General features: G+C 43.2%; 1 pseudogene; it reads left to right on the top strand.

The window, feature by feature from the left end:
- The first annotated feature begins 10220 nt into the window (after window positions 1-10220).
- On the top strand, window positions 10221-11031 carry LOC136308884 (F-actin-capping protein subunit beta-like; annotated as a pseudogene).
- Window positions 11032-11403: the final 372 nt, after the last annotated feature.

The raw sequence follows: 11403 nt of genomic DNA on the forward strand, positions 1-11403 counted from the left end.
ATCTTATGCCAGCTCCTTCATTTAGTATGAAAAAAAAAAAAAAATCAAGGACCTGTAAGGGCAAAATGATTCCTCCAAGGTCACATGGCCAGTGAAGGGCAGAGCCAAGATTAGAACACAAGCTTCCTAACTCTCAGCCCCAAGGTCTGCATAACAACCCGCAAACTCAGGAAGCCAGGCTTTGAGAAGTCACATTAGGATTAAAAACTGTCCCTCCATGCTGGTTACCATGGAGCTCCTACAGGAGAGAAGTGTCCAACACTGGCAAGCCGACCAAAAGCAACACACACTCCATCTTTCCCAAGCTTTCCTACAGGACCGGAACTGAGCAAGGGCTTCATACCATCTGTTGAATGAGAGTACAAGTGACTCCCTTGCATTGTCCCTTATTCCAAACATAATATTGGTAGGTTTTCAGAGTTTCCGCGTGGGTGGCAGGGGCTTTTTGGATGCCCTTTCCAAATTTCCGCAGCACTGAGCTCTGTCCCCAAAGGCGGCTCCCTGAAAGCTTCTCCTCCTGGGGGCTCCTTTTCTAGCCACAGGATTGTCATCCGCCTGTGTGAGCAGTCAGTCATCCCTGAAGTACTGGGAGTACCCCTCGAGTCCCTTCAATCCATGAAAGACAGAGAGTCGGTGGAGCCAACTCCTTGCCTCTCGGGCGGGACAACTCTGAGCATGCGCTAGAATGGTCCGCTGCCCTCTCAGGAGGGGCTCCAGCTGCCCACCGCACTGACTTGAGAACATTACTCTCCAGTCTCCCTTTCCTACACCTCTAACAGCACTTTCTGGAATTACTTCCCAAATAAACTCTTTGAAGTGAGGTCCTCATTAGGATTTGCTTTGGGCAAACCCAAACCAAGGCACGGGGGTACCCAACTGGTGGAGCATAGAGCTTTTAAGGGGTCATTTAAATTCTTTTTGGTAAGACAACTGAATTTTTATCTTACTCTTGTACTAGTTTGGGTTTCCCCTAAAGCAGGCCCTGAGAAAAGGACTCAGGTCCAGGTTATGTATTTGAGAAATGACCCAAGAAGAAAAAGGGAAAGAGTGGAGCAGGGAGACAAGGAAAGAAAAGAAAGCCAATACAAAATGTGTCCAAGAGCCGGTGGCTGCACAAAACTGTGGGCACAACCCCACCGGGGCCCTGGAGAGGCTGTGTAGAACACACCTCAAAATTGTGCGGAGGAGCCAGAAGCTTGACACTAATGTCCCTCCTGGGGCATTAGCTCCCGAGTTTCCCAGCATGCTTTTCAAGCAGCCCAAGCACACCTGGGGGTAATGGAACATCTTCGAACAGAGATTCTAGTAGCTCTGTGTTTAGTGGAACTGCCTGCAAGGGACCTCCTGGAAACCAACAGCATCTGCCATGGACACTCTCTGCAGGACATCATCTTGCTGTACTTGGAGACTACATCAAGCCTCCCTAGCTCTGAGCTGGCCTTGTTTTAGCTTCCTTGAACGGCACCCCTGAGATCCATCAGTGTCCAACACAAAGCTTCTACATAGACTGAAATGCACGTGGGATAAGAAATGGAATCAGTAGAAGAAAATCGAGCCAGAAATCCACCTACCCCAGTCATGCCACAGGCCGAGCTAAAACTGCTGTGTCCCCATCAGTCCCATGCCTGCCCTGTCTTCAACACCCTCCCCTGGGGGCAGGCGGCTGTCAGGCTCACAGGACCGCACAGGCCTTTTCTTTGATGCCTCCCTGTTCAATGTCACCCGGACAGCCTGATCAGGGGGCCCCGAGGTCAAAGCACTATCAGAGTAAGGTTTCTTAAGTGCCATGTGTGAGACACCATCTGACACTGTTTATAGATCGATTTATCCCCTTATTGACCATGGGACAGAAGTTAAAAGCATTGCTTTAGGAACTCAGATGTGTTAACTTCTGAAGTGATGTTTGAATGAGGGTTAAGAAGGTGCTCAAAGTTTAGGTCCGCTGATTGGAGAAGGAACAAAGAGAAAGGGAATGAACTAAAATAGTTTTTTGGTTTTGGGGGGTTTTTTTAGAAAAGAAATCAGATTATTTTCACTAAAATCAAGAGACAAGCTTGTAATGAATCTATCAACTTTGGGGTTGGCATGAGAGGGCTACAGAAAGTGTCTGAATTCTGTAGCTGCCAAAACTGGATGAGCTATTTAAAAATGCAACTCCTGGTTCTTGAACTTGCTCACAGGAAGAAATAACTTTCCTCCTCAACAGATCAGAACCAGAATGGGGAGCATCTATTGGAATCAGAGCCAAAACAATCACAGAAAAATTAAAGCGACATCCCCTGCCTAAAAGTTGCCCTTTATTGACAGAGTTGTTGCACTATAAAAAGAAACAGACACTCCCCAACTCACGTTGTTTGCAAATCGGCAGTCATGTCCTGAAATGTCTTTGGATTCATAACACAAAAGCTCTAGCAAATTCATTTCCAATATTTTAGTAAACCTTTTGAAAAAATGCCTGAAATCTATGTGTTACATAGTGAGGTTGGCAATTTTTAACTGATGTATTTCTTATCTACGCATGTGGTAGAATAGGAAGCAGTGGCAATTAAGATAATTAGACATGAATAGGAAACAGCTCTGCTGATTAGAACCAAAGACTGCACAAGCTGGGTATTCAACACAAGGAAATTGATGTGTGTGGCATGTTATGAGCTGGCACGGCCTCACTTCTGCAGCACAATGATGATTATTACACTAATGATGGCCATGAGGCATGACAAGTCACTGGGATCCCCTATGTGCCATTCAGAAAAGAACAGATAATATTCAATAGGGTTTGAAAAGTTTAATAAATTCTACTGTGTTCTAATTCTCTTAACATTAACAAAATGAATTAATATGAGTTAATTCTCTATTAAGCTATAGATTTGATGAACCGAAGACTCAACAGCAAAGAGTTTGCTTTGGAAATTATCAGCCCAGTAATAAGTAGACCAGAATCTTAAGAGAATTAACGGAATGCTATCTGTAAGTGAAATATCCAGAAGGAAATAGCACCATGTTGATATGAACTAGGAAGCATTTATAGGCAACTCAAAGGACATTTCAAAACCATTTTGGACTCTATTCGGAAGCAATAAAGATCTAAGTCTTTTAATAGCTTCTAAGTGAAATGTAATGTGGGCACAGATATTTCACAGAATCAAGATGTTTGCTAAAGATGGCTATGAATATATATATAGTCTTTGTGTCTTTTATAAATCATGTCATATAAAACTTTGAGTTCATCTTGAGCTCTGGAAATAAAAATTGAAACTTACATCATTCATGTAATTGTTTGATAAATATTTGTTGGACATCAACACTGGTGTCCTACCAAGATACCTATCTGGAGAAGTCCTATTGGCTCTATCTCAGCTAGAAGGTAGGGACACTATTCAAATGACCAGGAAGGGTCATCCCCAGATGTTCTATGCATGTTTAAGTGTGTGTGTGCATACATGCACATATGTAGGATGAGAGAGGAGGTGGCATGTATACATACCATGATAGAAGGGGCTAGAGCTGACCATCTTTCAGACCCTGAAACAACACTTGTGGTTTAATGAAATGGAAATTTACAATGTAGACTTTGATTGCTGTCAGGTCTGTATTTTCTGACAGCCTCCAAAAAAAAAATTATTCATTCATTGCTTAGTCGAGAATTGTTTATTAAGCATTTATTAAATGCCAGGAACTATTCTAAATACGAGGACTACATTAGGGAACAAAGACAAAGTTCCTGCTACCTGGTGTCACAATCAAGGTAAGTTTAAAAAAAATTTAAAAAACAAGAAGATTTTGCCATCCATATTTTTCTAGTATAACTTTATGCTATACAAAAACTTGATAGTCAATGAACTGGTTATACGGCTGAATCTCATTGCTGGAAAAAATAAAAGAAAGTGAATTGTCTCACATGCTGTGAGAAAAATTGTCCTTATGAGTGAAGCTTTGATAACTTTTCTCTAGGACTTAACGCTGAATTAAAATAAGATGGCTCAAACCAGCATGGTCAGAAGAAAAACGTGTTTGGACAAAGCTCCCACCTGTAAATTACCCTGATTCCCAAGGCTACATAACTAGTTCCTCTGCTTTCGGGGCAGGTAGGAGACCTGGTAAATATCAGCAATGGCACCCCAATCTGGGTGACACTGGCGTCTTTACCTAGATGTTATTAACAGGAAAACCAAGCCCCACCAATGACATCTGAAATACCTGTGCTAACTCCAGCTTTGTACCCCGGTCACCCAGCCTTCTCAGCTGCCGGGTGTTTTAAAGAGCTACAAAGAGAGGCCATTCCAGATCAGACACCTGCCTAAGTGTCCTCAACATTTAGTTCCTGTGCCTCTAATCAAGCTAAAGTGCCAAAGCCTATTTTAAAAACAAATACAGGGGTGGGAAAAAGCAGGTTTACAGTTGCATGTAAATGAAACAGTCTTTACTCTTGTATTATTACTTGCTAATTATTGTATTTTCCATATGAGCAATTGTAAACCTTCTTTTTCCCAGCCCTATTTGTATTTTATGCCAAATTGCCTCTATGGAATCCACAGTCCATTTAGACTCACAGAAGAAAGCTGGCATTTAAAATTTTTAAATGTCAGAAAAAATCCTGAATTACCATTTTGCTGGCATCAAATGCTGTAACTATAGAATTTTTCCATTTTGGGCCCTGGCTGGTTGGCTCAATGGTAGAGCATTGACCCAGCATGTGGAAATCCCAGGCTCAATTCCCGGTCAGGGCACACAGTAGAAGCAACCATCTGTTCTTCTACTCCCCCTCCTTCCCCCCCCCCCACTTCTTCTCCAGCCATGGCTCAATTGATTTGAGCATGTTGGCCCCAGGTGTTAAGGATTACTCTACTGAGCCTCTACCTCAGGCACTAAAAATAGCTCAGTTGCAAGTATGGCCCCATATGGACCAAACATTGGCCCGAGGTAGGGATTGCTGGGTGGATCCTAGTCAGGCTGCTTTCAGGAGTCTATTTCCCCTCCTCTCAATTAAAAAAAAATTTTTTTTTTCAATTTGACTAGTTTTGGGGTTGGCTACCAATGATATTTAATTCACTTTCCATTTGCTTAACCAATCACTTCTAGGGCAGCTGTCAGTAATCTTGATTGTCTGCCTTCCCCAGAAGAGATAAAAGAACATGGCCAGAACCAGTATAAATTTGTAAACATGTAATCATGGTAAAAGCAGAGAAAGAGAATGAGAGTGGGGAAAGACTAGACCATAGTTCTGTGTCTTACTCTTTAAAGAAGAATAAGGAGTCCTGGCCAGATAGCTCTGTTGGTTAGAGCATCATCCCAAAGCACAGAGGTTGCCAGTTCAATCCCCAGTCAGGGCACATACAGGAACAGATCGATGTTCCTGCCTATCTGTCTCTCTCTCTCTCTCTCTCTCTCTCTCTTTCTCTCTCTCCCTCTCTCTCTAAAATCAATAAAATAAACATTAAAAAAAAAAAAGAATAAGTACTGTCCACAGAGTGATTGGATATCTGCCCAAGAGTAGGGCATCAGTGGTGATAGCTAGAAAGTTTTTAAGGAAGGAAGGTGTTCAAAACATGCATTTATACTGCACAGTTTGATATAAACAAAAAGTCGAAGTCTCGAAGTCATAAGCTCTTTAACATGAAAAAAATGGCAACCCCTAGACTCCAGTTCTCCCATTCGCACATCACTCACCCCATTTCTCGGCAAACACAAACAGTTTCGCAGGAAGGAGAGGGAGGCTTCCCAATTCACTGCTCATGCATGGCACTGTACACCTGTCATTATTCAACTCTCAGTTTACGAATAAGACACAGAACATTTTACAAGCACAGGGCCAGCCTGTGCCTTTATTGGTGGCGATGTTGAATTACTTTCCCTTGTTTACTTCTAAGTAGAGGGTGGCCCCACAAACAAGACTGCCTGGGAACACATGCATATTTCCAGTCAACACCTGCCTTTGAAAATTCACAGGGACTCTTGTCAACAGTCCAACTTGTGGAGTATCAGATTCTCACTCACCTTTTTTAACTTCTAGTAATTAAGCAGAAAGACAATCTGCCAGGACTCTCAGTCCTGTGTAGTAAAGGAAGCAAAAAATGCAGGTAGCTCTTAACCTTGCTCTTAAAGGCCATTGAGAATACTCCTGTTACACCCTCCAAAACAGCTCTGAGGTGATGATGGTTCTATCACAAAACAAAACACATTTTTCTTTCCCCGTTCCACTTTTGAACTATAATGGAAGCTAGGTTTCCCTGGTGTTATGACTATTGCCAAATAATAACGATGCTCTTTATGATGTAATGTATCATAATAGCAGCTTGTATTGCTATAACATCTCTGCCTTCCAAAAGCTTAAACTACTTCCGTGAAGCACTAACTCTATCACTTCCATCCTCACCAAGGTGGACTAAGGCAAACGTACAGTCCTCAGCTGCAGGCCAGGGAAACCGAGACACTCAAAGGTTCACCCGATCCTCTGAGGTTGCAAGAGCTGATTAACAATGAGATCGGAACTCTCTGCGTTCATTTCCTGAGACGCTTTCTCTTCCCTACTAAGGTTCCAAAACATGTAAATAAATTAATCTGACTGTTCTCTGAAATGCAGAATAATCATGGTTACTTAAGGCCGAAAAATATTTTACTCTCTTAACCCTCTCATAACCATGCATACTGTTTAAGAGCCTTTAAAAAGAAATGTCCAAACCCTTATTCCTCCAAGTCACAATTATTTATTAATTAATTTTTACAGGGTCAGAGAGAGGGATAGATAGGGACAGACAGACAGGAACGGAGAGAGATGAGAAGCATCAATCATCAGTTTCTCGTTGCAACACCTTAGTTGTTCATTGATTGCTTTCTCATATGTGCCTTGACCGCGGGCCTTCAGCAGACCGAGTAACCCCTTGCTGAAGCCAGTGACCTTGGGTCCAAGCTGGTGAGCTTTTTGCTGAAGCTGGTGACCTCAGGGTCTCGAACCTGGGAACTTCCGCATCCCAGTCCGACGCTTTATCCACTGCGCCACCACCTGGTCAGGCCCTCCAAGTCACAATTATAATGTGCAGACTGAGCTTCAGTAGATATGTAGAACAGAGAAGAAGCACAGACATAAGTTTCAAGAGTGTTACCACAGCTTCTCTAGAGTAGGACACCAACGTACCTAACAGCTAATAGATTTCAGGTGCCACAGCAGACACTCTATGCATGCTTTCTCATTTAATCCGATATCAACCTGTAAGGAAGACGATCGCATCCCCACTTTCCAGGGGAGGAAAATAACACGTGGTTTCACAAAGGGATGATCTGCTAATGCCTAGAAGTCCTTAAAAATGAGTTGCCTTGCCTGACCTGTGGTGGCGCAGTGGGATAAAGCGTCGACCTGGAACACTGAGGTTGCCGGTTCGAAACCCTGGGCTTGCCTGGTCAAGGCACATATGGGAGTTGATGCTTCCTGCTCCTCCCCCCTTCTCTCTCTCTCCCCTCTCTCTAAAAATCAATAAGAAAAAAAAAATGAGTTGCCTTTAGGCCCTGGCTGGGTAGCTCAGTTGGTTAATTGTTGTCTCAATATACCAAGGTTGCAGATTTGATTCCCAGTCAGGACACATTACAGACTCATGAATGAATGCATAAATAAATGGAAAAACAAATCAATGTCTCTCTCTCTCTCTCTCCCTTCTTCTTCTCTCTCTCTCTCTAAAATCAAATAATAAATTTTTTAAAAATAATTTGCCTTCAATTGTGAGTAAGACAGAATGATGAGTTCCAGTTAAATGATCTTGAGTGCATATACTAAGCTCAATCATAAAAAAAAAAAAATGCTGATATTTACCTGCTTTCCACCTACAAAAATGGATATTTCTTTCATATGATTCAAACTATTACTGAGGGGAGGAACTGAGATGTACTTGCAGGGGAAAAAAATCTCAAAAGTATTAATACTAAAGGTAAATAAAGTCAGATGCTGCCTTTGAAATCACAACTGAGGGCTTTAGGTGAAAGAGGCCGGTTGGATAGAAAAAATGGTAATTAAAAAAAACAACAGCGCACCAGTTCATAATAAGCTTAGTGAAAAGGGGTATGTTCCCACCACTGGAGCAGAAATTTCCTTTCCCAAGCCCCTCTAGGATTTTGCCCTTCCCATTCATCTTTTCTGATCAAATTGATCCTTTAGGTAAACACAGGAGGGATTAGAGTCCTTTAATTGGCTTTGAGGAAGAAATGGTAACCTGAGATGCCCGGGCAGGAACTATCTTGTGTCTTGTGGGAGAGAAGCAGAGAGAGAAAGAGGAAAGGAAATATCTTGACAAGCTGTTCCCAGCCAAAGAGGAGAATATTCAAGAACAGGCAAGATTGTTAAACCATTCACCCACAGTAGGCCATGAGCTATGAGCATGACATCTTGGATTTCTTTTCTCATTCCAGCTCTTCCTGTGTGAAGTAGGGAAGTTCAATGGCATCCCAGAGTCTAGGTCACTGTTTTCCCATTTTAGCAGGCATCAGTCTCACCTGGATCCTTAAGGAAGAGCTTGATTGATTTGGTCCAGAGATTTTGATGGATTTGGTCTGCAGTGAGTCCTAATAACTTGCTGATGGTTCACAAAGCACACTTTAACAACCACTAGCCTAACTTCCAATGATGTACAATTGCATTGCACTTTCTGCCAAGCAGTGCTATTACTGGAGCCATGTGTGCACATACAGAAGTTACACGTGATCCAAGGAGGAGAAACCAAAGAGAAAATTCTCAAGGGATTGAGACAATTAAGATGTTGGCTTTGGTGCAAACCAAGTTGCAACTCAACTGACTCTGTAGGATTCACATTAATAATAATAGCTAACAGTTATTGACTGGTGTTTATGTGCTAGGCACTATGTCGTCTCTACCCATACTATCTTTGAAATAAGTTTACTGTCATTACTCCAGTGCTAAGTCCGTGGTCCCTCAGAGAATGAGGGAGCAGGATGTAGAATCCATGACTCTCTGATTTAGTTGCGGTATACACTGTACACTGCGCTTCCTGAACTCTAGAAACTCTGGATCAGTAAAAGAGAGGAAAAGAGAACACCTTCAGTGTTCTTTGGTAAAGGAATAATTATAGATGGATGAGAGGCCACAGCTCTTTCTTTGCTCTGCTTTCTTATGTCTACTCTGGATGATGCAAATATCCTCCTCCAGCCTCATTTCCTCCTTTGCCTTTCCCATTAAGTACAGGAGGCTGGAGAAGGGGCACCCAGCTACCAGAGGGGGTATCTTAGATGTATGTGTCTTCCTTATTGAAACAAACACCTCTTTCACCTGGTGTTTGGGGACTCTGGCCAGGTGAGAGGTTCCAAAGGAAGTTGACTGCAAGAGGTGGGACACCTTAAATAGAAAAGCTTCTTAATTTTATGACACCCCATTCTTGTGTTGTCCATCCCATCTCTTTGATGTTGTGGCGCAGGAGGCGGGAGCCTGGAACTGCAGATACCCTGTTCTTATGTGAAGGGAGAATTGTTTTCATTGTTACTGCTCTGGCTTTGATTTGCTACTTATCTCACAGCTTGCTCCTTCACAATGAAGTTCCTACTTTATAGCTTAATCCAGGACCTGCTTCCAGAGGCCACTTGCCCGGGTCTACAAGCTTCTAGGATAGAGTTGATGAGGCCTCCCATCTCGATGAGAATATGTAGAGCTTTTCCCTGGAGCCGAGTATCTGGCATACGAAATTCAGGTGAAATCTATGGGCCATAACAGTGGTTAGGGACAGATCTTCAGAAACCACTCCCCAATGGCCAATCACCTTAGAACCCCTAGCTCCAGAAGAGTGATGTACTTCTGTTACTAACTTCTGTACTAACTCACCCCTTTGCTTTACTGAACTGAAGTCCACAGATGTGTGGCCACGTGTCTGCTTTTAGTGAAATACATCCCACTTTCCCTAACAATGCATTTGGCCCAAACCAATCGCCCTTCATACTGACCATTTTCAAATCTTTTCAAATAGATCTACATTCAAATTGCATATACCCTTGGACTTAGCAATAACATTTCTAGATACTCATTCTACAAATATACTTGCCCATGTGCGGAATAAGATATAATAGAATTAATGATAATAGCAAAATATTGGGAACAATTTAATCCATCTGATCCATAAGTAAGAAACCAGCTAAGTAAACTACAGGTAATCTATACAATGGAATAATACGCAATCATTAGGAAGAATAAGGTGACAGATGCCAGCACCAAGACAGCTGCAGACACCACCATGAGTGATTAGCAGCTAAACTGTGCCTCAGACTTAATGAGGCAGCTGCCTCGACAGCAACTCAAGAGAAACCAAAGCCACCTGATTGACGTGGTCCCCAGTCCATGTGAAGATCTATCTTCCATTGACCAACCACTGAGAATTGCCAAAAACAGGGTGATGGGAAAGGATGAACTTTTGTGTGACTATGACATAGATGAGGACTCCTATAGGTCACCATGGAGTAACAAGTCTGACTCTCCTTTGGAAGAGGGGGTCATGCCTTCTACTCCAGTGAGGAAGCTGGAGATGGAAGCCAACAGAGCCTTTCACCAGGACGGAGAACTGTATTTTGAAGGCGGCCTCTCATCTGTCTACCTGCGGGATCTGGATCGTGGCTCTGCAGAAGTGATCTGCATAATGAAGGCTGGAGATGAATGACAGGCGATCCAAGGCTGCTGAGATCTCGCCCACGGGGTGGAAGGGCAGGAGAAATCCCGTGGTCTCAGCGCCCATTAGGAGCTGAGCTCACGGTGTTGCTGTGGCTGCAAACCAGCAAATCCAGCCCTGGCACCATGATCCTGGGAGGCAGCCCTATCAGGCAGGTGGAGAAAGATGAAATGGAGCGACTGCTCCCCACACACAGCCAATGTCGCGCACCTGGTAGAGGGCAGGCAGACAAAGTCAGAAGTACACTGAGTGAGGCCTACCATGGAGAAACAAATGATGTTGTCAGTGGGCTGAGATCTGTGCAGCCGTTTGGAGACAAATTAAAACAAGAAGCTCTAAGACTGGTCTGCTGTAGGCTCTGAAGAGAAAGCAAAGATGTTAAACGTCTGCTGCATGCTAACTGGACTTGTCCGGTTTCTTTCTTAGAAAACTCATCTTCTGCTGCCTTCCCTTGTCCCTCCCCTCCCTGATGGGTCACACAGCCTGCATCACTGACCTGCAAAACGTCATATCTCCCAGAGAATACAGCCACTAAACACCCTTCTCCATCTCCAAGGCCTGCTTCCCATGTGTTTTGCTATCAGAACTAGATGTTTCCATAGAGACGGTCTGTGTTTAGTTTGCCCAGCCAGGTGCCCCCCCCCACCCATTTATAGGCATAGAATACACTGTCTGTTTCTCCTTCCCTCCCACCTTTTTGTTACATTGCTGTAAAACTGAAAAATTTTATGGAATAACGGGTGCGTCGAAGCTG

Source organism: Saccopteryx bilineata, chromosome 6 (genome assembly GCF_036850765.1).
Source record: "Saccopteryx bilineata isolate mSacBil1 chromosome 6, mSacBil1_pri_phased_curated, whole genome shotgun sequence".
Taxonomy (NCBI): domain Eukaryota; kingdom Metazoa; phylum Chordata; class Mammalia; order Chiroptera; family Emballonuridae; genus Saccopteryx; species Saccopteryx bilineata.